Source organism: Lagenorhynchus albirostris, chromosome 9, assembly GCF_949774975.1.
Source record: "Lagenorhynchus albirostris chromosome 9, mLagAlb1.1, whole genome shotgun sequence".
Classification (NCBI taxonomy): Eukaryota; Metazoa; Chordata; class Mammalia; order Artiodactyla; family Delphinidae; genus Lagenorhynchus; species Lagenorhynchus albirostris.
In genome coordinates, this window is record NC_083103.1 from 97,642,269 (window position 1) to 97,668,237 (window position 25,969).

The window sequence follows — 25,969 nt, forward strand, 5'->3', positions numbered from 1 at the left end:
AGTGGCAGCTACGCTCTACCTCATCTGGCCACAGCCAGCCCTGTGTGCGGTGACTATTCTATTCCTTTGCCTGATACCCTAAGGTCCTGCAGATCTACGGGGCTGACAATGCCCTCATGCCTCCCCCAAATATAGAACTTGACTCCATTTATCACTTCAGAAGGTGGATGTTTGGTGGTCGGGGGAAGAAAGATAAAATATAAACAGTAGCTATTGGTCCAATGTCTGTTTTGCTTTAAAAGTTAGTATTTCTATTGGTAAAGGGTGGCAAATGCCAGCCTCACCACCCACCTCCAAGGCCTGCCTTTTTCTCACTGTGGGATACAATGAAGTAATTCATAAGAGGCATTGCAGATAAATACTGAAATCTCATTTATCAGGGTTCTTCCAGGGCTCCCAGCTAGTTTAAAATCTAACAAGCTTGCTAAATGTTAGGGCCCCGAAAGTACCCTAAAACATATTCATCAACTTCCAGAGATTAAAATCAGTGCGCTTTAGAAAGAAAAAAAAAAAAAAAGAACCAGAAAATGCCAGCTGCCTTTGCAAACAGCGCATTGGAAAAGGAACATAATTGCGTCCTTTCCCTCTATATCCAGGAACTTCGACCGCTACTGTGCTACATCAGGTATGTAATGAAAGACAAATGACAAGAAATCTAAACAGAAGAGGCGAGCTGAAGTAACTGTAGTTTTTTATGTTTGGGAGAGGCTGAGAGAGAAAAGGAGCATTGTATCTCGGATTAACAGAACTGCAGGATTTCATTAATGACGGCCCAGCTTTTTAGCAAAAGGAAGATAGTTAGGGCAGTAAAAGAGAACATGACTACAATGTGCTCTGCTAATTGGAAATGTATATTATTTTCAGGCGATGTGTGTGTGGGGAGGGGGACTGGGGAGGATGAGAAGAGACCCGTATTGAGAGGCTGGCAGGGAAGAACTGGATGTAGGGCGCCCCAGGTTGGGCTGTACCAACGGGGCAGTTAAGGGGCCCTTTCTTGCAGATATGAACGCCAGTGCCCAGAGCCCTCCCTCCCCCATTCCCTTTTAATTCAGTGGCTACGTAGGGGCTTCTTTGATGGCAGCTTTGAAGTTGGTGGCTTTGAGATTACTCTTCCTCTGTGACCTTGACCACCAGCCATGAGGTTAAGGGGGGAAGGGGAGGGGAGGAGGAAGGCGCTAGGGTTGGAAAACGGAAAGGAAGGAGAGGGGAGGGGAGGCAAGGCCGCCCTAAGACATTTCTGCAGCATTCCACGATGTTTCTGATCACTCTGCAAAGTTGAAATATGATTGCAGCCTTTGCACCGGGAAGGAAAGAAACCATTTAAATGAAAAAGTAGCTGCCTTAGCAGGTCAAGCACATAGTTACATTAATGTCATGTAGAACAATAAATCAACTTCGATCTCCAATTGAAAAAATGCTAATTTAGCTCAGCGATTCACTGATTGTACTTTCCTCTGATAGAAATCTTTTCTTTTATTTAATGCGAAGCCTTGATTTGACAGCCTCCTCTAATGGTGCTTGCAGACTCTCAGCATTTCAGTGGAATTCTGATCATGGTTTTAATATTCCGTGCAGCTCTGCCCCCTCTGATTTCACGCTCACACATTAACGAGAGCTGACACTGGAGATTAGACTCAGACAGCTGGAATGCCAGGTCTTTGTTGCAGCGTGGACAGGAGCCAACGTCGTTCAACCACAGCCAAGAGGGACCTGGGAAAGTCTTCTTAAGAAGGAGGGGAAGGCGGGGTGAGGGGCTTGCGGGAGGGTGGGAGAGGGGGATGGAGGCCCGAAAGAGAGGCAAGGTAGTTTCTGAAGGGCCTAGGAAAAGACATATTTGCAGAAAGCCCTTTTGTCTCTGAAATGCACATTTGAATCCATTTTGATTTATTTCGAGGAAGTGGATCATTACAGGGAAATCCCAAATTGGTTGCAGTGTTTTTCTGTAAACTCTGAAAACACAAGTGTGATGCATGGGATAGAAATGGCTCCCTGCTTCAGCTGCTCACTAGCTTGTCTAAGAAACAATGGTGATTACGAGCCGGAGGAAGAGTGCTTACATAAGGAAATGTGTTCCCCCTTTGCCTTAAAAAAAAAAAAAAAATCACTTAGTTCCAGGTGAATAGATGGGGAAATAAAACTAGATTTATGAGCCCAGGCTGCCTGCTCAACTAGTGACTACTCAGGCAAGAAAGGAAGTCTCGTAGCCTAACTGCCTTGATCCTAATAAATGGTTTCCTGATACCAGAAATCAAATAAAGATCCCTAGTTTCATCTAAACCATGAAGCAGCTTGTGCTCAGATAGTGTCCACGTTGCAGAGGAAAAGGCAGGGTGCTGCCTGAAACAGTGGCACAACTTTCTCCAAAAGCAAATGACAGATGATCGAAGTTGCAAAGATGGCACATTAATACTATGTCAAAAAAAAAAACTGTTTCTGCTCCCGGGGGAAACCAATTGAGTAGAAATAACAAATGTCCTTCTTGCTAACTGTATCATTAATAATAATCATACTTTGCATTTTTATGGGATACCAGGATTCTAGAGTCCTTTATAAATACGCATAGGGGAAGGCTGAAGAAGAGCGGTGAATGTACCCATTCCCAATGTTTGGATGAGGGGACTGAGGACCAGGGCCCTACAGGGGCTTACTGGGAATGAAATAGCAAACAATTACAAAGCCTGCTGCAGCTGGCAGGAAGCCATCCAGGCACTTTCTCTGACTCCCACTGCTCTTTGCTATGAGCGTGGCTTTAGTTTGGGGATGAGATGAGCTGGACCATCTTGTATCACTTTGGCCTATTGTTCTTTTTGCCCTTCTGCCTGGTCTTGGTTGGATCACCGCCACTGACATAGGTTTATTCATTCAACCAGTATTTACTGAGCCCTGAACTAGGCAACATTTTGATTAAAAAGAAGTATGAGTTAGGATGAAGCTATATATTACATGCATCCCTAATATTTTAATAAAAATGCAGAGGCCATGTCACAGTGGTTAAGAGCAGAGCTTATAACACAGCACGTATCCGAGTAATTAAGAACAAGTCAGACAAATTTGTACATGAATCTCAGGTTTTCTCTACTGGCTTCGTGACCTTTAGGAAGGTCACTTCTCTCTAAACCTACGTTGTCTTGTCTATAAAATGGGGATTAAAGTGAAAGAACCCTTAGCTCCAGTGCCTGACCCATAGTAAGAGCTCAATAAATGCTAGCTATCGCTGTTGCTGTTGTTCGTTTCATATCGTTGTTGGGAGGATTCAATGAGAACACACACGTACACACACACACACACACACACACACACATGCATTGCTCAGTCATAATAAACGCTCAATAAGTTCTGCGTATTTTCATGGCGCACATTAGAATAGACAATCCTTATTGCCTTCCAAGTACTCTCCTTGATAGCTGTATGTTTATTTCCAAGATAATGAGAAATTGCTCAAGGCATTTTGGGAACTCTTCTTTAGAATCGTGTGTGGACACTCTCGGGGCTGTCTCTTAAATATCTTCAAATGTAGCACATCTTCATCTTCAGAGGGTGGATCTGTTGTGGGAAGCTACTAAAAAAGTTGCCCTGAAGCTGTGTCCCGTGAATATCGTGGGCAATCAAGCTGGGAGAACATTGTTTTGGAAATAACGTGCCTATAAAGGAATTAGATTGGTTTTCGTGTATGGCATCTAAACTGAATCTGACCACAATTCCAAAAGAGGCCAAGAAGCGTCTGGAGCAAATGCAGCCATTTAAAAATATACATGTAGCCTCCCAAGAAGAGGACTCAGAAGGGATCGCAGATCGTGATACTTTGTGGGGAAGAGAGTAAAACATTATCTCATGGTCACATTTTATAACAGCCTTCCCTGAAATAGCTGATGGTGCCCGGCAGAAGAGAAGGACGTGCCCATGAGTTCTTCAGACGATGCAAAATCTGAGGTTCATGTCTCTCGACTTGTGGCCCTTTTAGCTTATGTACAGCTTTAGTCCAGGGTCAATTTCCTCATTTATTCAGCATTGATTAGGCACCTACTGGGCTTCTGGCTAGGTACTAAGGGTTAAAGTTTACTAAATCAAGATCCCTACCTCAAGGGTCTCACAGTCTAATAGGGAAAGTGAACAAATAGTTGCAACACAGAGAGGTGAGCGCTGTCATAGAGGGACACGTCAGGCGTGGGTAGAACGTGGAGGGCCTTGTATATACATCATGCTCAGTGCGTGGATGTATCTTAGAGGTGACTGGGAGCCACTGATGGTTAAAGCTAGGAAGTAACATGCTCCCATTTCCCTTTCCCTTTTGTTCTATCTATCCTTATCCCGATTCCCAGCCTCCATGTCTTAAGAACTGACCCAATCTTAGACTACCTATCTTAGCCCCGAGCACAGCTGAAACACCATTGTGCTTCTTCTTGATCTATCTCCCTTACTAAGGAGCTCTTTGGCAGAGAGAGAGGGGAAATCTTTCCTGAGTCCTGCTTCCAGGAAGATTTAGGATGTGTGATTTATTATAATTTCAGTTGTAAAAGGTGTGGGTTTGGGTTTGGCTTAAAGAGTTGTAGTGTTTTTTGTTTTTATTTTTCAACTTACAAAGTCTGAGTCTGTTCCAAGGGCTGTAAACCATGGCAGCTTCCAGTGGCCCCAGGTAGCATCCCCCATAGTCACATTACTTACAATTGGTAATAAATGGCTTTGACCAAAGGGGAGAGTAGATTAGCTGAACAGAATGCTTAAGTGCCAAAAGATGGGGCAGACTGCTTCTGGTGGTTAGATATCATTGATCATATCAGTAGCAATACTGCATATATAGGATATGCTGGAAGTCAAGGAGCCTGGGGTGGTTTTATTTCTACCTCATTGCTTTGCCTCCGTAACACAGAGGCAGGAGTACCACTTGTGCCAACACACTGTCATTGAAAAAGATCCATTTGTTCAGTGTGTGCAATTATCCTGACTCCGTGTGTTCACGGTCAGAGCACCTAGAAGTATCTAAATGAGATGTAGGAGACTGCAACTGTCTCCCGGGATCTAAATTGTCTAGTGGCTTCGGCGTGTTTGAACCATTCTGAATGGTCATGATAATAGCATCTCTTAGAAGACTGACTCTCAACCTCAGTATTGTACCACACACGAGTTTCAGGTGGGTTATAAGCATAGCACTTGTGGATAATTTGCTCAAGTTTGTAGGAAATTTAATTGGAAAATATCTAAGGAGGTTATCTCTAAAATGCCGCCTCATCATGTCCCTTCTAGTATGCTTTCTGAAATGGAAGAGAAAAGTGTGGTTATAGGGAATTAGAGAATCTCTGAATAGCCCCCAAAGAGAGTGCCATATATGCTAATATATGTCGATGTCATGTGTGTCCCAATGGAAAAAAGGTTGAGAACTACTATGCTGGAAAATGACATTTGGTGTAAACACAGGCACATCATGTATGCAATTCAAATGGAGTTTACTCATTGTGAGATGAGAAGAGACTACATAATGACGATGTCTTTCAGAAACTGGGTTTCAAGGTGTATTTTCTGAGACCGTTATCTGCTGTAGGATCCAGAAGAACAGGGTACATGCCAAGTAGTCTATTTGTCCCATTACTGTGTAATCCTTAGTTATCCTAATTAGGCCTGCAGATTTTCCCAGTGCTTCTGCTTGTCTCTGAGCAGTTCCTGGGATTATGAGGGGCTATAGTAGAGGTTATGGAGGTCATGAGTATAGGGAATCAAAATTTGTTGAACATCTACTATGTGTTCGTAGTATATATATTAAATACATTTAAATGTAATCCTCACAGTCCTACAAGGTTTTATACCCATTTCACAAATAAGGTTTCTGAGACACTAAGAAACCTACATAACGGGCCTCTAAAGTCAAATCCTAGAACTAACAGGAATAATTTGAATCCAGATCTTTCTGAAACTCCAAATCCTTGCTTCTTTTCTGAGCGTGTGCCTCTCACAGGGTTGCTGGGCATGGGAGGGCGCACACATCTTCAGTGGTTCCCTTGTAGGACATGAGGGTAGGATTGGGCCCAGTATAAAGTTCAAAGGCTTGGGATCAATTTCAATAATTAGGGCCAAGTAGGGCTCATCCATGACAGCATCTAACAGAATACATAGGTCGAACCATGTGAGAGTGCCAATACTTGACCATTTTTTGTCTATAAAAAAGGAAACTTTATATGATTCAACCTAATAAAAGTAGTATCAGCAGTGCTAAGCACACTTAATACGTTTGTCTCACACATAGGATTGAAATAAAAATCTGGCTATTAAAATGGAGACAGAAAAGGGCCATTCACTTTGGCTCCCAAAGTTATATATCTGTAGCTCCACGTCAACTGAATGGGGTAGCCCTGCTTGAGACTTGTGACATCTGCAGAAGCAAGCCTCCTACAGTGAGAAAGAGGGGAGAGGTGACCTCTACCCTTCTCATGTCATCACAGGCTCTAGGATATGAGGTGTAGTCCCTCACATCCTTTCTAGGATGCTTTCTGAAGTGGGAGAAAAAAGTGTGGTTAGAAAAGTGTGCAACTAAAATCACCTGCCTGGCTCTCCAGCCCTGTATCCCTGTATACTTCAAGGAAGGCTAGTGACCCACTGTTATGGACTGAATTATGTCCCTCAAAAAGATATGTCCCCCATACTGCAGAATGTGACCTTATTTGGAAACAGGGCTGCTGCAGATCTAATTAGTTAGGGTGAAGTCAGACTGGAGTAGAGTGGGCCCTTTATCCAATATGGCTGGTGTCCTTCAAAAGAGAAGAGACACCCAGGGAGAAGATGTGACAACACTGAGGTATCCGCAAGCCAAGGATTGCAGACAAACACCAGGAACCGGGAGAGGCAAGGAAGGAGTGTCCCCTACAAATTTCAGAGAAAGTGTGGTCCTGCTGATACCTTGCATTTGGACGTCTAACCTCTAGAGCTGTGAGATCATAAATCTCTCGTTAAGTCCTCCAGTTTCTGGAACTCTGTTGTGGCAGCCCTAGCAAACTGTGACACTCACCTGTTAGACTGTCTATGTATCTCCTTCTCCTGCTGTCAGTCAAGGTGATTAAGAAAATAAAATTATTATATAAAAAGATAAATCCTAGATTTCAGAAAACAGGGCTCACTAGAGTTATTTCTAGACTGTTCTAAAGGGTTTCTTTTTTTTCCTGAACCTTACATTTGAGGGCTACATGTGCAGACTGGTGTCTTAGCAGGAGGTTTTCATTCAATTTATGACAGTCAACCTACGTGTTAAATTTACTCTGAGCCTAAGTCATGGCCTAATGAATTCTGAACAAATGTGCTGCTTTCCCACTGAATGACAAGGTAAGGAAAGTCAATGAGGTCTTCTCTGGCAACTGTGATTGGCCTTCACACCATCAGCAATTAATTTATGTTAAATTGAAAATGTTATTGGGGAGGCACACTATTTTATGCTGTTATCATCATTGGCAACTAACCCAGGATTCACTCATCAGGTCAGTCAATCATTAGCTGGACCCAGACCCAAGATGGTCACAAATAGACTCACCCAGTATTTATTGAGTATCTGCCATATATAGACACTGGTCCAGAGACTTTGACTGAATGATTTCATTGACTCTGCACCACAATTCCAACACATAGTTATCTCCATTAAAACATGACAAAAATAAGACTCAAAGAGGTGAAATGACCTGCCCAGAGTCACACCACTAGTAAGAGCGAAACGGTGAGCTTTGGACACAAAGATCAGACATGGGCATGGCAGAGGGAACAGCTCCTAAGAAGTACCTCACCGGGATGGTTTGAGAAAATCAAGGAGCATGGAGAATACTGGGGACCAGGAAGTGGTACTCAAAACCACTGGGCATGAGGGAGGAGGTCTAGAGTAGACCCCTTCCCCGGACCGCCATAGCTGTGGTCATCAGAGGTCTGAACTTGGAGGCAGAAGGTCTGCTGTTCAGCTCTACCATTTACGGGCCTTCTGTCCATGAGCTAGAAACTGAATTTCTGGGCTCCCTGGCCTCATTGTTTTAAACTGCAAGATGGGAACAACTGTACCTTTGTCCTTGGGGTGTTCTGAGGTTTGCCCACGATAATACACGTACAAATATATAGCAGTTGTTAGGTAATCAGTAAAATTTAGCTTTCTGTCCCCTTCCCCAATTACATCCTGGGCTGGCCCAGAGCTAAAGTCAGGTCTTTCTGAGAAACCCTATGATGCAATGTGCTATTACAAGCTTGATTTTTCAAAGACAGCCATTTTGTTTTCTTTTTTTAAATGATAAATAAAATATTCTCAAAGAAAATCATTCATTTAGTCATCAGATATTGTTTCTACAGATACCAAAATTCTACATATACCAAGCATGGCTGGATCAGACACAAGGAATTCGAAGATACTGCCTGCCCTGAGAAACAGTCTTTATCCCTTCACTGAAGCACTATAAGGATTTATATTTTTTAATAGTCTTTCCTGATATATATCTCTATGCATACATAATCATAGGGAAGGTATGTTTTTGTTTCAATTGTTTCTTAACATTATTTTCTGAATACTTTACCTGTGTGGGGAAAGTCATGCTTCAGCCTCAGGGCCTTTGCACTTCCCCTGTATATCCTCACGGCTTGCTGCTTAACTTTCCTCAGGTCTCTAATCAAATGTCACTTTATCAGACACCTTATCAGAGAGGCTGCGCTGACCACTTATCTAAAATACTCTCTTACTACCCCTTGTCTTTCTCTTCCCTTACTGTTGCAAATTGACCCTTAGATTGTTCATTACCTAATATTATCTCATAGGTGTGTTTACTTATTTATGCATCATCTCCCGTATCCAGCCCCTTGCCCTGGCCGCTAGAATGTAATCAGCATGAGGGGCAGGGCTGCATTTTGTTCTGACGTATCCCTAAGACCTACAACAGTGACAGGCCTATTGTAAGTACTCAAGAGAAGTTCCATGTTCAACATTTCTACTGACTATATAATAAATCACATATTTTCCCTTGTGTTTCCAGAGCCACAAAAATTTGCTAATGAGCCTCCCCCAGCTTTATTCACTTTACACTTCCCTCACTAGGCAGTAAACATATGGGCAAATTTTATGTTTATGTATTTTGGTAAGGATTGCTCTGTCTTCCCTCCCCACCCTCGACCCCTGCTCTGCTCCCAGAGTGTGTGCCCCTGTATCCCTGAGAGCAGACATGTCCCATAGCATCTCCTGGAGGATGGCCTCTGTTTCTCTCCATCTAGAGCTCCAGGTCCAGAATGCATACACGAGGGATCTGAAGCCAATTTTTCTGACTGGCTTGTATCTGCAGTGCTCCCAAATTCCTCACTAATAGCTATAAATGTACAAAGGAAGGAAGAGTGAAAAATTTGATGTGCAATGAATCAAAATTGACCTGGCCTACATTTTGGCATCCTTTCTGACACCCACCTGAGACCTCCCACCTTGCTATCATCATCTCTCATTAGAAATGACTCAGGAAGCCCAAGGTAAGCGGTTCTAGGATGCTGACTGGATTTGGGGGGCTGTTGATAACAAGCCACATTTCTCTCTCTCCCTCTCCCTCTCTCTCTGACTGGCTGTGTAGCAGGACCTTTGGGGAGAAATGTTCAGTGGTTAGCAAGAAAGTAATTAGGTCCAGAATTGCACATCAGCAACATGTCTCTATTTTCAAATGGCCAGCACTGAGGATTTTACCATTTATACCTCGGTGCTAAGTTAGATCAGGTATCTTAGCTTCTTAGTTTCAGAGTTTGTTATTGTTTATTTTTGTTTGTTTGTTTGTTTATATATATAATTCAAGGTTCTTTCATACTACCAGGACACTACTGGAGGCAGTCACTGTTCTTAGTTCCATTCCTCTCCTTTCAGGAATTTTCTATGCATAAATAAGCATGTATGTACACTATTCTTTTTTCCCCTCTGCAAATGGATGCATACACACTATTCCACACATCACTTTTTGCTCTGCAATTTGTCTTACGGATCTTTCTTCAATATACACAAAGAGATGACCCCACTTTAAAACCACTACCTAGTATTCACTTCCATGAATGTATCATATTTTATTTTACCAAGCCCCTATCAAGGAATATTTAATTCGTTCCCATTTTTTTGCAATTACAAACAATGTAATAAATCATTTCACACATGTGCAAGTATATCACCAGGAAAAATTTATAGAGGTGGAATTTCTAGGTCAAAGGATGTGGACTGTTTACATTTTGATAGATCATTACAGACGCCCCTCTGTAGACAATCTGACAACAAACCCTCCCATACAATTTGGGCAAACACACAAGACCGACTCCTTCCTCGCATTCTCACCAGCCTTTTCATCTTTGACAGTCTAATTGGCAAACATATTCTTTCCTGGTTTCTACTTGCATTTCTCATGTGTTTAAACACTATTTATATTTCTGTGGATTGTCAGTTCATGACTTTAGTCTAATACTGTTCTGGGTTATTGGTCATAGGACTTTTAACAAGGAAGTCGGTATGTATTAAAGAGATAAGCCCTTTGGAATATGGGGATGTTTTCCCCTGGTTTGTCAATCTTTAAATTTTATTTATATTTCATTTACCATGCCAAAAAGTGGAGTTAGATGTAACACTTCTCCATTCTGAGACTTTAAAACATTTTTTATTTTATATTGGAGCACAGATGATTAACAATGTTGTGTTAGTTTCAGGTGTACAGCAAAGTGATTCAGTAATTTGTCAAGCAGCAAGAGATAACTAATACATGTATCTTCCCGAACTGTCTTACTGTCATAGTTTTTTCAATTGATCCTTTTATGTTACTTAAGGATTGCAATATTGTCTGCAGGTAATGATAATGGTGTGATTTTTTAAAAATCACTTTATTGTTTCCCCATCAAGCCTGATGCCAGATTTATGAATTCATGAATTTAAAAATTTTTAAATTCATGAATTTTATTATGCTAAGGAAATCTAATTCATTTATTCCCATTTTATTAAGTGTTTTAAAAATCAATAATGATGTTGAACTTTGTCAATTTCCTTTACAATACTTAAGAGTATTATCTTATGATTTTTAGGCTGAATTGTATTGAACAGGGTTGCATCTTTGTATTAATATTCATAAGTGAGAGTGATCTTATTTTGCTACCTATTGCTTGTGAAATAGTGGCTAAGCCTGAAGTTACTGTGACCTCCTTGATGTTTCTGTAATCCATAGAAGTGGAAGCTTTTCTCACTTTTTCTATGTCCTGCAGCAGTATAAATCAGCGTAGGCAAACTTTTTCCATAAAGGGCCCGATAAGTATATTATGCTTTGTGGGCTGGACGGTCTCAGTCCCCAAATATTCAACTTACCAGTGTAGTGGGAAAGCATATACAAATGTGTGTGACTGTCTTCCAATAAAACTTTATTTATGAAATGAAGAGGTGGGTTGGATTTGGCCCACGGACCATAGTTTGCCAAACCTTGGTATAAATCAGTCTTCTCGAACTTTAACGTGCATGCAATCTCCAAGGAACCTTGTTAAAACCACATTTTCCTTCAGCAGGTTTGCAGTGGAACCTGAGAGTGCAGGTCTCACTGGCTCCCAGGGGATGCCCATATGCTGGTCCTCAATCACTGAATCACAAGGCTTTAAATAACGCTGAAACCGTCTGTTTTTAAAACAGTTTGGTCGAATTCACTTGTGAAAATATCTAGGCCTAAGTTCTTTCAAATTTGTCTGTATTTTATTAATACTGGTAGTTTTAAACTTTTGGCCTCTTCAGGGGTTCGTTCTTGCAATTTATGGTTTCCCAGAAAAGTATCCATTTCAACTAGTTCATATTTGTCTGCAAAGAGCTAAGCAAAGTCGTTTTGAAAGATTATTTTCTTCTCTATTTGTGGTTATTTCTTTTTTCTTATTTCTTCTTTCATATACCTGTGCTTTGATTAGCTAATGTTTTATCTATTTTATTTTACTTTTTTAAAGGTCTATTTTTGAAAAATTAAAATATAGTTGGTTTACAATATTATATTAGTTTCAGGTGTACAACATAGTGATTCAATGTTTTTTTATAGATTATACTGCATTTAAAGTTATTAAAAAATATTAGCCATGTCCCCTGTGCTGTACAATATATCCCTGTATCTTATTTTATACATAGTAGTTTATACCTCTTAATCCCCTACCCCTATCTTGCCCCTTCCCCTATTATTTCAGAAAGATACATGCACCCCAATGTTCATACCAACATCATGTACAGTAGCCAAGATATGGAAGCAACCTAAGTGTCCATGAACAGACAAGTGGATAAAGAAGATGTGAAATATTACTCAGCCATCAACAAGAATGAAATTTTGCCATTTGCAACAACATGGATGGACCTGCAGGGTAATATGTTTAGTGAAATGCCAGACAGAGAAAGACAAATACTGTATGTTAAAGGTCTTGAGTATATTTATTTATTCTACCCTGTCTGGTTTTCCTTTTTAATTTCTGCTTTTATTTTTGTTTTCTTCTGGATTACTTATTTCCCCTGACTTCTTGAGTTTCATACTTAATTCAATCTTTAAAAATCTTTCTTTTATTAATGTAAACAATATTAAACCATGACTATTTCACTGAACCTCGCTCTAACTGTATCACATAGAGTTTAGTATTATTATTTTCTACATAGGTATCAATTCTTACCTTGATTTCCTCCTTGACTCAAGAATTATTTAAAGTTTCTAAATTTCCTAGATGGTAGGTTTCTTTTTTCCTAGTTTTAATTTTATTACATTTTGATCAAAGAATGTTGTCTGTAATATCCTCTCTTGATCTATCATTAACTCAGAGAGGCCTAATAAGTCCCTTTCTACTGATAAGTTTCTAGTAAGTTCTGTGGACTTTGCTTCCTGAATTTTGAAGCTGCATTATTTAGTGCACGAGAGTCAGCAGAATTCTTCATTGTGGATTGTAGCTCTTGATGTGTCCTCTTCAGTGTGTTTAGAGCTTTTCAGGTAACGGTTAGTGTATGGCCATTTCCCTTATCCTAGTCTTTCTTAGCTTTCCTTAGCTGTATCTATTTTTGATGAGGCTTACCTATAGGCCTTGGGGAATTCTGGCTTCTGAAGGAAGTGAATCAAGATCCCCAGCTCTGACGGATGTTTGCCAACTTGATCTGACCCCTGGTGTGGCAAGGCAGCCAAAGTATTTCTTAATATCCACTCCCTACTCCCCAGCCTCAGTCATCCCCATTGGCCCAGACTATACAACTGTCCTTCTGCCTCAATTTCCCTTCCAACCTCAGCTCAAAGTCTGACCATGCCTCACACCACATCTGCTTGGCTAGAGCCCCTGGGTCTTCACAGCTTGCTGCATTGGCCTGGCCTGTTGGACTGACCTCCTGCAATAACATTGCCAACAAAACTTTGAGAAGTACCTCAATTTCTTCTCGAGCTTGTCCTGCCTGTTAAGATGGACCACTCCCTCTCCTCAGTGTGATACCTGCATGACACACACCTGAGCTGTCCATTCCCTCTGAATACAACAGACCCACCACTTGCTCTTTCTGGGGCTAGCTGTGGCAGCCAGGCCACCTCACCAGGTCCTGGAGCTTCTCTTCACCTTTCTTATCCACATTGTTTGAGCTTCTCACTTCATGACAGCAGCTGTCTCCAGAGGAAAATCTAAGTGATAGGGATATCTAAGTGATTATCCCTTTCCTAGATGTTGACTAAAAACTCTTGTATCTGGCAAATATGTTCTGGGGATATTGTTTCTTATACTTTCCTACAAAATTCACCTGTCACAGTAAAATCTTCTCATATGACCTGTAGGAGACTGTTGCCATTAGCCTTAGTAAAGTAGGTCTTTTTGACTCTTCAATTAATTATAATCTCTACTTCTATCTTAATCATAATCTTATTTATCTCTCCTCAAAGAGCAAAAGAGACTAGCAAAGTATTAATTTCCCTCCCCAAAATAATAAAATTGCAACAATGATAATAATAATGGCTAACACTCTCTGAACACTTTATTGTGTAGTTTCTATGTAGATACAGAGATCTCAGTTAATTCTCACTGCAATCTTATCATGTAAATGATATAACTGTTATTATTATTATCATTATCATCCTCATCATCTTCATTTTATAGATTAGGAAACTTAAATAAATTGAGTAAGAAATTTAAGGTTATATAAGTTCAAAGTGGTGCTACAGAAAGGATACCAGATCTGTGTAACTCCAAAGACTACACCTTTATCCATTATACTATGTTGTTTACCAGTCAATTTTCCCCAAAGCCAGGTAGATTATATATGTTTTATTGATTAATAAGTTTATGCTCTATGATGGATTCCATATCATAATTAGCAAAATTTACTGGTCTTTTTCCCAGATTATATTCCAAGAATCAAAGTAACAATTTATCAGTCATAGGGCACAGCAGATGTTTTAAATAACCATTTTATACACTTATTCTTGAATTTTTTTAAAAGCCCTTCAATTAATATAATTGTATTAATTCATGTTCAGAAGATCTTATAGACTCAACATTATTTCATCTATTACCTTTGAACTACCACTCTTGAACGACAGTGAGTTAGAATAAGTTATGCTAGCTGCTATAATAAATAACCTTCCAAACTCCAAAGGTTTAAAAAATAAAAATTTAGTTTTGCTCATGTGGATTCAAATCAGATGTGCTTGTCAGGCAAACTTCCAATCTCTCATTTAGGGACCTGGGCTCCTTTCTCTTATGGCTCCACCCTCTACTAAGTCCTTGAATCATCTCCAAGCAGCACTTCCATTCAGTAGAGAAAAAAGGGTGTGGAAGAAGTTTTTTATGGGGCAGGCCTAGAAAGGGAGGATATCTCTTCTGTACATTTCATTGGCCAGAACTCAGACTCACAGCCCCAAGTACCTATAAAGGGGGTTAAGAAACGTAGCCTGTAGCTCTGTGCCCAGAGGGAAAAGGAAATCTGTTCTATGCACACAGCAGTCTCATCCAGACAGTCTGAGATCTCACTAACTTATTTGGAACGGATAAAACAGAATCCATTCAGATTTTATTGTCTACTTTCCATCCAAGATCTTTGCATGACCACCAATTCAATTTCTTAATTGAATTCTTCTTTTAAATGCGTGAGCTGGTTTTAAAGATGTGTTTATACCTTCTTTGATTCTCTTTTGCTTAAGAGGTCGACCTTCCTTCCCCTCCCCCTGAGTGTAGGCTGCACTTAGTGACTCACTTCTGGTGAGTCAAACAGAGTAGAAATCATGAGATGTCACTTCTAATATTAGGTTATAAAAAGATTGTGGATTCTGTCTTGGGTGCACTTCCAAACACCCCCAACCCTCCCTTTGAGTCACTTGTTCTGAGAGGAGTCAGCTGCCCTGTCCTGAGCAGCAATGGTGTGAGGACACTCGGGCAGCCTACAGAGAACTGTGAGGGCTGCCAGCAAGCATGTGAGTGATGTGAGAAGTGGATCCTTCCCCACTCGAGCTTAGAGTTAACTGTGACCCCAGCCAATACCAGGACTTCAGCTCACAAGAGACTCACAGCTAAGTTGCTCCTGGATTTCTGAACTACATCAACTGTGAGAGAATGTCTACTGTTTTAAGCTTCTGAGTTTGGAATAACTTGTGACATGCAATAGATGACTAACATAATGCAGTTTTAAAACTTGTATTTTAGCTCCTTCTATGCTGTCACGTGGGTTTACAGATATTCTTCCACAGAGAGTATAATGATACTTAAACTTTACTGTTATTTATGTGAAAATCTCTCAGAGCTGATGCTCACTATTGGCTCTGGGATTATGTAATCTGTCCTGGGATCCACGTGTTAGCGCAGCTGCCGGATGTATGCGGAGAATGTTTCTCTGCCTGCTGTGTGCATAGCCTGCTCTCTCTCTCAGAAAGGTGTGCCACGCTGGAGAAGAGTGGTGTTGATTTTCACCTTTGAGCATGTTATTCTCTGGGATTTCATCACACACTTAGGGAACTCCAATCTCTTCTACTTTGGTTTTACCGTGTCTCCCGTGACCCCATAGAGCCCAATTCATTCATCCTCCTGATTAAGGAGAATCACAAATATGAGAGAATCCATTCTGATTCTCACCTTTGGGTATGGGGGAAACTGCCATTTTTCTATCACATTCTGTTAGCGAGCAGTTTGTTTCAGTTCTCACATTTAGGCTTCACATCAGTCATGAGAGGCCCATATTCATTGCATCTGTTTTATAGATGCAGCAAGGTAGAGAGCTCTGATGTGGGGCAGGCAGAATGTGATTGCAAGTCTATGACTCCAAATCTCATGCTTTATCATGAAATCTTCTAGGGCTTGATAGGCATATGCCTCCCTTTGCTTATAGGGACAGAAGTTATTATATACTCTATACCAGAAAAGAATTTTCCTATCGAAACTCAAATGGTTACATCTGTATGTAGAGCTTAAACTTCTGTAAACCCACTGATGGAATCCAGGCAGGGGCTGAACAACTTGAACTTGGTCTTTTTTTTTTTTAAATATAAATTACCCTCTAAATTTTTACTTATGAGTCTCTTAGGGTTTTTGCCTTAAAAGAGATCTCAAAGATGATAGAATACACCTCCTTTAGTTTACAGATACATTTATTACTTGGCCTCGCTTCTGGAATTAAAAAGTCATCTCTTTCTTCCTCAGCCCAAGTAGACCCGAGCTACTCTGAAAAGGGAGCTGGGGGCCAGACATGGGCTGTAGGGAGAGCCAAATGCGGCTGTCTGTAGAAGTGCATGCTGCATTTCACTTCTCAAAGTCCTTCTGGTCTCAAAATGACAGTGTCCAAATACTACTCTTGGTTATAGGATACCATAGCTCATACTCAATGCATATTCTCAATTTCCACTGGCATTAGAAGGGCACGTGACTACCCAGTCAACAGGAGAGAATTCCATGATGAGGTGCGCAAGAGCCATATGAAGACAGCTCGGTACAGCTCACTGGCTCCTCATTCTGTGAATGAACTTGAGCTTGGGCACACACCCCATGCTTGGAGACAGGGCATTAACGCATCAGCTCTAAATACTCCTTTGCATGCAGAATACACTTAGAATGATTTTTAGCTGAGAATAAAAAGAACCAATACATATTTAATGATGCTCAATAGCACTAAATATATTAGTACTGATCTCTGAAGAAAACACCTATTGACTCAGATTTCCAGTCCCTTGACTTGTATTGTCTACCAACTCCAGCAGGTTTCCTTGCCCTATGTAATGGCTAGCTCCAAAATCTTCAGCTCAGAATAAGACCCCGAAGTACCTCTTCTTAAATGAGCATTCTGTTGAAGTCAGAAAATGCTGGAAAAGCCCAAAGCAGAAATAGGGACTAAGACGGCCTTCTGCCTAGAATGGAGCTATCAGGCCTGGGAAGCAACAATTTTCAGCCTCTGTACTAGACGCTGGGCCATGCCTGCAGGGGGTTTGCTGTGTGCAGGGCATTGTGTTGGAATTCCATGAGCGGCATTCTGAAGAAGGACTGAAAGGAGGAACTATGGGGTGATTGCCCTAGTTGACCACAGGAAATTAGGTGGATGACTCAATAATTTTTCTTTTCTGGGTATGGTGGGATGAACTGAACACAATTCCTAATGCCTCAGGAACTCTGCCCTGGCACCCAAGCTAGGTGAGCTGATGCATAAACCCATTAGCCAGAATGGTAATGTTGTGAATATCCTCTGAGGTCTTTAGAAATTGTTTTCGAATTTTAATATTGTTATGACATGTTCCCATTCCCTTTGCTTGTTTCTAATCTGCTCTGATTCTGAGTTTCTGCCAGACTCAGATGCCTTCTCTGACAAAATCTGACTTCTGTGGCAGCCACAGTGACATGCTGCTCAGACCTGCCTTTAAGAGAACCACTGTGAGGACAGCATCTGCCTGACAACCTCCAGATGCTGCACCTTTGGATCCTTTGCAGTGTTGGTGCCAAGGCCACAGTCTCTACGGGGTGCTCCCAGCCAGTGGCTGATCACGGGAGGTGACAGAGAAGGGCTGTTCCTGCCCAGTGCAGTTCTCCACTAGTGAGCCTGTGGTCAGGTCTCCCATCAGCTCGCTTGAGGCGTTCTCTGTGCCCTGCTACCACCTGAGAGCCTCACTACCCCACCCTCCTTTCACAGGTGTCAGACCAGCATCGCCATCTGAACCCTTTCCCTGCTTACTCGTGCTGCCTTATCATGTACAGGTGCTTCTTCCAAAAAATCTCTTGCAGGCTTAATTCTGTTTGGCATCTGCTTCTCGGGGGCCTATGCTGGTACAGCTCCCTTTTCTGACCCCTGCTCTCAGCATCCTTGCTTGCTTTCTCAGGCATTTGAGCCTCACCTCTCTCTAACCCACCTTGGTCTAACCATCCCTGTGGCTAATGCTTTCAGCTTGTCTTCTCCATTCCAGCTCCAGGCCTTCAGAACTCCATACCGACTGGCAAGACAGTCCAACCCCCGTTGGTAAAAGAAACAAATACCGAAGGAATCAGGAATAACAGAAATACTAGTAGCCTCTCCTAATGCCAGTGTCACCAGCGTGCAAGAGTGGACGCACAGTCATTTGCCAGTACCCTCATGGAATATACGTTATGTTTCAGAGTATATGTTTCAGAATATAGAATGTTTTAAATTTTAGAAAAGAGGTGATATTGAATATTATGTAATATACCCGGGGGTCTGTGGCAGCAAAAACAGTAATATTTCTCCACCAAAATGCATACATATTCACACTAAGGTGGATAAACCAAGTAAAAAAACAATTTTTAAAAGATAAAAAAATACAAGATTAACTTAAGGTCTGTTTAGGTTGAGTTTTGCAGTGAAATAAGTTATTTTTGAAAATTTTGCTTTTCAGAGCTTTCATATTTCTGAATAGAAAGACGGTAGACTGTGGACGTCATGTAGTTAAAAAACAAAACTCCCACTTATTAAGCACCTGCTTCGTGTCAAGCATTGTACTGAGCCAGAGTACTCTACAGGCATGATTTTTTTTTTTTAAATAATTTTAACCCTTAACTTTAATGGCTGTGTTTTTTTTTGTTTTTCTTTTTTTTGCGGTACGCGGGCCTCTCACGGTTGTGGCCTCTCCCGTTGCGGAGCACAGGCTCCGCACGCGCAAGCTCAGAGGCCATGGCTCACTGGCCCAGCCGCTCCGCGGCATGTGGGATCCTCCCGGACCAGGGCACGAACCCGTGTCCCCTGCATCCCCCTGCATCGGCAGGCGGACTCTCAACCACTACGCCACCAGGGAAGCCCCTACAGGCATGATTTTATTCAACCTTCACCTCAGTATTGTGAATAGTCATTTTAGCTCCGTTTTACAGGTGATGAAACTGAATCTCAAGTAACTTGTCCAAGGCCACACAAACAGCAAGCACCTAAGCTGAGATTTGAACCCTAAGGAATCGACCTCCAAAATTATTGGTCTTAGCCCCTTTGCCACATTGCCTGCCCCCGGAAGTATCATTTAGCCCTACTACCCAATAAGACATGATGTAATAAGCCTAGCCTAGAAGTCAGGAGGCCTGGGAATTAGCACAGATTTCATTCTCTGTAGTTTGTCCTCGTTGAGACTCCATTTCCTTATATAAAATCGGGGTCAGCAATACCTAACTCGCAGGGTGGTTTTAATAAGGATCAGAGGACAAACTAGGTGTGGAAACATTCTGTGATCACACTGCAAAGTGCCAAAGAAGATGATACTGTGATGGTGGTGATGATGATATAAAACATTATTATTGCTTGTGCTTCAGAAAACTCTTAGGGCTATAAATAATTGTTCCCTTGACAAAGAACTGGGTGGATACTTCATCTTCATTGAGCAGCCCTGCACTTGAGTACCAAGGAAAAGTCGGGACCTTGAGATGATCTAGGAAAATGGGCCTATTTGCAATAGCTGCACTATACCATTCGAATTTAGGAAGGAATAGCTATCTGTTCTGCACTGTAATTTCTTCTCTAAAGATTCCATTTCTATGTTCAAATAAATAATTATGCACACACACACACACAGCAGGAAAGAGACCTCCAACTTGAGTGGCTCTGGTGCTTACAAGTGAAGTAATTCCCTCTGGAACAAAACTGCTGACAGCTCTTTATCATTGGGACTTTCCTTCAACACGTCTGGTTTTTTCTTTATTTCTCATTAACACTGCCACACTGTCCATTTCATTAGTCTCTTTGGGCCAAGGATGGGTAGCTGCTGAATAAGGCAGGAAAACAGGAAATGGTTCCGAGGTGGGTATGGTGGGGGGCACAGAGTAGAAGACAGGGTCCTTGCGGGAGAACGTGGAGCTGCGTGTAGAGAGAGAGGCTGCGTGACTTCACGAATGCGGAGTGTTAGGCTGGAGTCCACGTTTTTAATTTCAGGTCAAACTGGAAAGACAAACAAGAGGCACGAATAATTGATATAGAGGTGGCCATAGATTGAAGTCTGTGTGGAAGATTCTAAGTCACATGAGCAGGCACAGACAGAGTCTAAATCTAGGGCACAGCAGGTGGTGGGTGGGGACTTAACCACAAAGAGGAGAGGAAGAGGAAATACAGGTGTAGCGATGGGAAACAGCATCCCGGGATCTTGGATATCAAGGAAGGGTCATGTAGCCCTATATACTGACTTGCTGATGCGAAGCATGGAAGTTAGCGTGAGCTAGCTGAAATTCAGCTCTGCCTCTTAAACATGTGACACTGAGTGAGCTACCCAACTATCAAAATTTCAGTGCATTCAACTCAAAAATGAGGATAATTCCTAGACTGTAGGGTTATTGTGAGATGTTTAAAATATTTAAAGATGTGCCTAGAACATGGCACAGACTTTATACACGTTGACGATGATAATGAAGTGTCACCATAATCTTTGTTTTCTGAGGAAAGAGACAGTCTGCCTTCGGCTCTAGTTTCAGGTCCTCTGAAAGTGGATCCTGGAGAGAGTCAGTGGCTTCTGGAAATCCCTTGCATTGTGTTATACTAAATCCAGAACTGATAGATTATTTTATTTTACATCTGAAGACAATTTGGTTGGTTCAGTTATTGGAAATAAGGAAAACCAAAAAACCCCAACAACGCATGAAGAATCCTCTCAAAACCACACAAGAAATGGATGCAGTTGTCTTTTTACTACTTTCCTCTACCCCACAAACCTTAATCCAAGAGAATGACAAGGAGTGAAACACATTTGAATCTCATCTATTAGTCTTTCTTTGGGCCACATATGAGTGGCCACGTGTCAGATCAACACTTTTCCCACCCATCTTTCCCCACAGAATGCTCTGTGTAGGAGAATGACAAGAGTCTTCCTTCTGGGCAAGTGCTTTGATGAGAGCAGTTACTCTACCATCCCAGTCAACTACTCTATTGGGCAAAGGAGCTAAAGAGAAGAGAAGACACTTAGCAGCAGAAAGGACAAGAGCCTGGGTGTGTCCAGCAAGTATTTAGTGCGAGCCACAGTGAGCTAGGCACCTTGGCATGAATGCCGCTGGCTGCCAAGCATGAGAGCAAAAACTCCTCAAACCTGCTGGTACCAGCTGATACGGACCACTTGTTCTATCACTTACTTGCTTGTGATCTTGGAGATGCTCCTTTACTTCCAACTGAGTTTTAGTTTCCTTACCTATAAAATGGGATATTTCCATGTCCTGGCTATTGTAAATAGAGCTGCAATGAACATTGTGGTACATGATTCTCTCTTTTTTTTTTTTTTTTTTTTGTGATACGCGGGCCTCTCACTGTTGTGGCCTCTCCCATTGAGGAGCACAGGCTCCGGACGCGCAGGCTCAGCGGCCATGGCTCACGGGCCCAGCCGCTTCACGGCATGTGGGATCTTCCCGGACCGGGGCACGAACCCGTGTCCCCTGCATTGGCAGGCGGACTCTCAACCACTGCGCCACCAGGGAAGCCCCATGATTCTTTTTGAATTATGGTTTTCTCAGGGTATATGCCCAGTAGTGGGATTGTTGGGTCATATGATAGCTCTATTTTTAGTTTTTTAAGGAACCTCCATACTGTTCTCTATAGTGGCTGTATCAATTTACATTCCCACCAACAGTGCAAGAGGGTTCCCTTTTCTCCACACCCTCTCCAGCATTTATTGTTTGTAGAGTTTTGATGATGGCCATTCTGATTGGTGTGAGGTGATACCTCATTGTAGTTTTGATTTGCATTTCTCTAATGATTAGTGATGTTGAGCATCCTTTCATGTGCTTGTTGGCAATCTGTATATCTTCTTTGGAGAAATGTCTATATAGGTCTTCTGCCCATTTTTGGATTGGGTTGTTTGCTTTTTTGATATTGAGCTGCATGAGCTGCTTGTAAATTTTGGAATTAATCCTTTGTCAGTTGATTGATTTGCAAATATTTTCTCCCATTCTGAGGGTTGTCTTTTCGTCTTGTTTATGTTTTCCTTTGCTGTGCTAAAGCTTTTAAGTTTCATTAGGTCCCATTTGTTTATTTTTGTTTTTATTTCCATTTCTCTAAGTGTCCATCGACAGATGAATGGATAAAGATGTGGCACATATATACAATGGAATATTACTCAGCCATAAAAAGAAACGAAATTGAGTTATTTGTAGTGAGGTAGATGGACCTAGAGTCTGTCATACAGAGTGAAGTAAATCAGAAAGAGAAAAACAAATACCATATGCTAACACATATATATGGAATCTAAAAAAAAAAAAAAGGTTCTGAAGAACCTAGGGGCAGGAAAGATATAAAGATGCAGATGTAGAGAATGGACTTGAGGACACAGGGAGGGGGAAAGGTAAGCTGGGACGAAGTGAGAGAGTGGCATGGACATATATACACTACCAGATGTAAAATAGATAGCTAGTGGGAAGCAGCCACATAGCACAGGGAGATCAGCTCGGTGCTTTGTGACCACCTAGAGGGGTGGGATAGGGAGGGTGGGAGGGAGACACAAGAAGGAGGCGATATGGGGATATATGTATATGTATAGTTGATTCACTTTGTTATAAAGCAGAAACTAACACACCATTGTAAAGCAATTATACTCCAATAAAGATGTTAAAATAAATAAATAAAATGGGATATTGACAAATATTTCATCCATTTATTTTTGATGGCGATTAAAGGTGACGTTATCAATAAAGCAACCAGCATAGCAACTGGCATAAGATATATAATGTATGTGAGCTGCTGAAGTGCTAACATATATGTGGCGGTGATGGGAGCAGCAGTAATGGTGGCAGTGGTGGAAGTAATAACACCGATGGCAAGAGTAGTATGAACTGCAGAGAGAGATTTGGAAACCACCTAAATGTCTTTGCTCTTTCTAGCAGAATGGTTGACTCAGACATCTGTACTTAGGAAACTAGACTACTGCTTTACAGATGACATTTCTGCAACAATTTCCTTTTATTTCCCTTTAGCATTTAGTAAAGTTCTATTTGAAAACTGGAAACTATTGCAGCTGTTTCAAGAGTTTGGAGGAGGAGAAGCAAGAAGGGGAGGCTGTTCTCTCCTCAGTCAGAGGCTAAAGCCAGAGCAATAAATACTAAAATTGGTAGCAGGAGCCCAAGGAGAAGACAAAACTGCACCTTCCCAGCTGGCAATCCCCCAACTCAGGCTCTTCAGTGACTCCATGAGGACTTCAGGATAAAACTCATGCTCCTATGCATGGTGAGTACAAGCATCTTCACCAACTGGCCTTGCCTACCTCTTAAATTCCAACCCACAGTGTCTTCCACCCTCTGCTCCTATAGGACACGGTGCTGTTTCAGACCTTGGTGCCTATTCATGCAGCATCTTGGGCCTGTGCACATGATGAGCACCAGCTCATCTTTTAAGATGTGTCTCGTGCCACCTATTTTTGAAGACGTCCTGAACTTATCTCCCTTCAATGATACTGACCATCTCCTACTTGGTGTCCCAAATTTCCAATGTTTCTATTAGCATCTGGAAAGTTTTATGCAATTTTTGTCTCTTCCTATGAAATTCCTTGAAGTCAGAGACTATGTCTTATTTATGTTTGTGTCCCTGACAAATAAAAGGGACATAATTAATGCTTTTTGGATGAACGATGAAAGGAAGGGAGGGATGGATAGATGGATGAATAAATAAATGAATAAATGGGTGAGTGAATGGGTAGTGAGTGAAGACACAAGTGAAAAGATCCTCCCGAAATACCCTACAGGGGGACTGGCAGAGTTTTGTCAATACCTCCCACCCCCCCAACTCCAGCTCTTCACTGCTCAGAACTTGGAAGTTCCTGAATTTTATTTCCATGTGTCTTATTCTTTATTGGGAAGTCAGGATAAGGTACAGGTATAAGAAATTGGTGATGTGTGGTTCATATATACAATGGAATATTACTCAGCCATAAAAAGAGAAAGAAATAGTGCCATTTGCAGCAACATGGATGGACCTAGAGACTGCCATACTGAGTGAAGTAAGTCAGACCAAGAAAGACCAATATCATATAATAATGTGGAATCTAAAAATAGGGTACAAATGAACTTATCTATAAAACAGAAATTGAGTCACAGAGGTAGAAAACAAACTTATGGTTACCAGGGCATAAGCGGGGGACGGATTGATTCAGAGAGTGGGATTGACATATACACACTACTACATGTAAAGTAGATAGCTAATGAGGACCTACTGTATAGCACAGGGAACTCTACTCAATACTCTGTAATGGCCTGCATGGGAAAAGAATCTAAAAAAGAGTGGATATATGTATATGTATAACTGATTCACTTTGCTGTACACCTGAAACTAACACAACCTTGTAAATCAACTATACTCCAATAAAAATTTAAGAAAAAGAAATACACAGAAATTGGTGATGATTTGGGTTTTAATCATGCTGATCTGAGATGCTAAGACATCCATGTGGAAATGTCTAGAAGGTAAATAAGAATATGGGGTGAATGCTCAGATGAGAGGCCAAACAGAAAGTATAGATTTGAGAGTCATGTGAAGCAGTGATGGTTAAAGCCAGGGGTAAGGATAAGACTGCTGAGGGGATAAAGGGGGTGTGGTGGAGGAAGATCAGGGCTACTTGGGTAACATGGGGGAAACAGCAAATTGGAAAAAGGAGTCAACAAAAGAGTAGGAGGAGCCTTTGTCCTGAAGACACAGAGGAGATACTCAAGAAGACAATGGTTAACAATGGCCAATTCCAAGAGAAAGTAGGTAGCTAGAGGGCTGGGAAGAGGCCACTGGATTTGCCAATTTACTTGAATAATTATAATTCACCAATTAGTGGCAGAACTCAGATATAGTCTTTAGAAACAAGAAGCTTCCTTGCACAGTCCCAAATTCAGATCAATTCTCATGGAAGGGAAAGAGTTACAAAACTATTAAAACTATTGTTCAGAAATATCAAACCAGCAATTTTGTTCATCAATTCAGATTTAAAATTTAATTTCATGGTACAATGAACCCATACACAGTTATGTCTATTAAGGTCACCCACTCTCAGCTCATCAGCTTACTCTGGGCATTGATGATGGTAAAACTCTTTAGGAGATAAGAATCACTGTTTCATACTTCCCAGTGCTCACAGTTTTAATGTGAGTCAAGATTTTCCGACTCTGAAATACTCAATGAAGTTTATCCCCCTAGTTCTCCCCTGACTGCTCCTCAATCCATGGTTTTAACAAAACAAACACATTCTGCAAGAGATTCTCAGAGGTTTAAGGCAAGGAGAGCTGGGGAAGGAAGTTTTCGATTGAGTCTTTTCATTGTTTCAAGGAGAGACACACGCATTTTACTTGAATTATTTGCTTAGCTTCTCATCATCTGTTTCTTCTTTCTGCTGCTCAAAATATTAAGGCCAGAATTCAACCAGCTTTTACTGTGCTTCTTATTATTGTAATAATGGGTGCTTAATTCATGAAATACCTTTTGTCTTCCACACAATGTGAATCTAGAATTTTCCTTTAAGGCAACATGGTAATTAGGCAGTTGGGATTTAAATTGGCCTGAAAATATATTCACATCCAAGGTCAACTGAATATGGACACACATGCACAAACACACGTATTACATCTTTCTCTCTATATA

General features: G+C 41.3%; 1 long non-coding RNA gene across 1 annotated transcript; it reads left to right on the forward strand.

Annotated features, from left to right (window-relative positions):
- Positions 1–404: 404 nt before the first annotated feature.
- On the forward strand, positions 405–24,697 carry LOC132525429 (uncharacterized). The gene is made up of 3 exons (XR_009542234.1): positions 405–625; positions 23,329–23,578; positions 23,662–24,697. It is a non-coding gene; the product is annotated as an uncharacterized LOC132525429 (long non-coding RNA).
- Positions 24,698–25,969: the final 1,272 nt, after the last annotated feature.